This window comes from Sinocyclocheilus anshuiensis, unplaced genomic scaffold (assembly GCF_001515605.1).
Source record: "Sinocyclocheilus anshuiensis isolate Anshui unplaced genomic scaffold, SAMN03320099.WGS_v1.1 scaffold1637, whole genome shotgun sequence".
Classification (NCBI taxonomy): Eukaryota; Metazoa; Chordata; class Actinopteri; order Cypriniformes; family Cyprinidae; genus Sinocyclocheilus; species Sinocyclocheilus anshuiensis.
In genome coordinates, this window is record NW_015540944.1 from 166,275 (window position 1) to 168,577 (window position 2,303).

At 35.5% G+C, this 2,303-nt stretch overlaps 1 pseudogene; it reads left to right on the forward strand.

Moving 5' to 3' along the window:
• Positions 1-558: 558 nt before the first annotated feature.
• LOC107689761 (myopalladin-like) overlaps positions 559-2,303 on the forward strand; it is a 27,170-nt pseudogene continuing 25,425 nt past the window's right edge.

A 2,303-nucleotide genomic window follows, 5' to 3' on the forward strand; every position in this document is an offset into this window, starting at 1 on the left:
GTTGAGAGTAAATTGTCATGAAATAATGTAGCATTGCATTACTTGCTCTGCAGTGAATGGGTGCCGTCAGAATGAGAGCTGATAAAAACATCACAATAATCCACAGCACTCCAGTCCATCACTTAACATCTGGAGAAGACAAAAGCTGAAACTAATCCAGCATTAAGATGTTTTTAACTCAAATGCGAGTCCATAATAACTCTTCCTCCAGTGAGAAAGTGTTCTGGTGTGAATCAGGAGAGAAATCTGCACAGATCAAGCAGCGTTTAAACAGCTCTAAACTAATATGTGGCTGGATTTTGATGTGAGAGACAACAGCAGATGCACTTTTTCACTGGAGGAAGCGTTATTATGGATTATGGACTCTATGGTATTTTAGTTAAAAACGTGTTAATGCTGGATTAGTTTCAGCTTTTGTCTTCTCCAGATGTTAACTGATGGACTGGAGTGCTGTGGATTATTGTGATGTTTTGATCAGCTCTCATTCTGACGGCACCCATTCACTGCAGAGCAAGTGATGCAATGCTACATTTCTCCAAATCTGATGAAGAAACAAACTCATCCTAATCTCAGATGGCCTGAGGGTGAGTATATTTCCAGCAAACTATTCCTTTAACACCCATCATCATGCACTGCTTCTGCGTCCTCCAGACTCTCATAGGTGCTTCACAAAGGTGTCACCCTTCTCCTGACAGCATTCTCACCGGCCAATGAGGAGCGATCGTTCCCTGGCACACACTTCAAACCCTCCACCTCCCTCAAATAACCTGCCACAGACACACTGACACATGTTTCTGCTTTACTGGCGGGCGGTCACTGCGTAGCTGCTGTAAACTTCAAGGTTAACTTTGCTGAAGACTAGGAAACGCTCTGGCAGCTGCATTGGATTTAAGTGGTTTCTAAGCAGGCGCAGTAGACCTAGAGGTTGTGGACATTCACACAAGTCAAAGGTAAAGCACCTTGTTGTCTAATGACTTGTAATGCTTTCGTTTAACGCATGCAAGGCACTCACTTTTTATCATGCTTAACTTTGGAATAAAATTGCATCCATCTCTGTATGTATGTTTGTCAAGACAGACTTGGTTTCTATTTTAGTTTGGCATGTCAGTAAATCACGTACATAATAAAGATGCATTGACTCTTAGAGAATAGTTTACTGATCATTCTGCTTTTGCAAAAGTGCTTGTAATGACTAATATTTTTTTATAGTGCTCATGTAAAGTGAGCTGTGCTATAATTAGCAGTGACGGGGGGCTGGAGTGTGTTTGCACAGGATTAATGCACACAACAGCTGTCTGCTGGAAGGGCATCGCTGCTTCTGTTAATTGCTCTGATTTGAGTGTCAGTAGCATCTGCAGGCGTATCTCGTTTCTGGATTCAATAACAACAGCGGGCCAATGGAGAAAGCCTTTCTCAGATTTTGCTAGGGAGATTAAAATGTGTTGATATTAGGCTCTACATATTAAAGGAATTCTGTTTGCTGTGGCACAAAAATTTCAATTAAAAATTGCTAGTAAATATCTCAAATAATTACAACGAAAACAATGAATTAAATGTGATTTGTTTTTTTTTTTAAGTAGAAAGACTGAAATAATATTTTCTTGTAAAATGTACCAGTGTTATTTTGGTATCATTGATAAACTATTATATTTTTTAATCAGTTTTCAATTTTAGTTAAAAGTTTTAGTAATTTTGCTGTGTATTTCTGTCATTTTTAGTAGTTTTTTATGTCTATATAACTTTTATTAACTTTTATTTCAGTTTTAGTTATTTTAGTACATGAAGTTAAACTAAATTAAAATGAGAAATGTTGCCTTGGCAACTTGCTGTAATACATTTTTTTAATATTTTATTTTATTTCAGTTAATGTTTATTTTGTTGTTTATGTTTGTTTTATTTAAATTTTTTATGGCTTTAATTTTACTTTCACTTTTACAACTTCAAAAGTGTAGATGCATTTTATACATTTAATGAAAATGGCATTTGCTTTCTTTCTTTTTTTCTTCTTCCATAAAAAGCTTTGAAATATCAGGACATTTTAGAATTATTATTTCCAGGCCTGAATTAATATATGTTATAGTGAATGTGAATTTTTCTACTCCCAGTTTTTATTAGTTGCTCTTTGTGAGTGCAATCTTGTTAGAAATTATTATTAAAACTCCATGTCTAGTTACCAAAACTAACTGGAAAAGATATTAATTGTTCCAAATGTGTTCTGATATTCAGAGCGCTCTAAATATCTAACGACTGATCTCACGTTTTAAGAATTCTGTTTGTAGTGGAACAAAAACGAAGGAAATTGG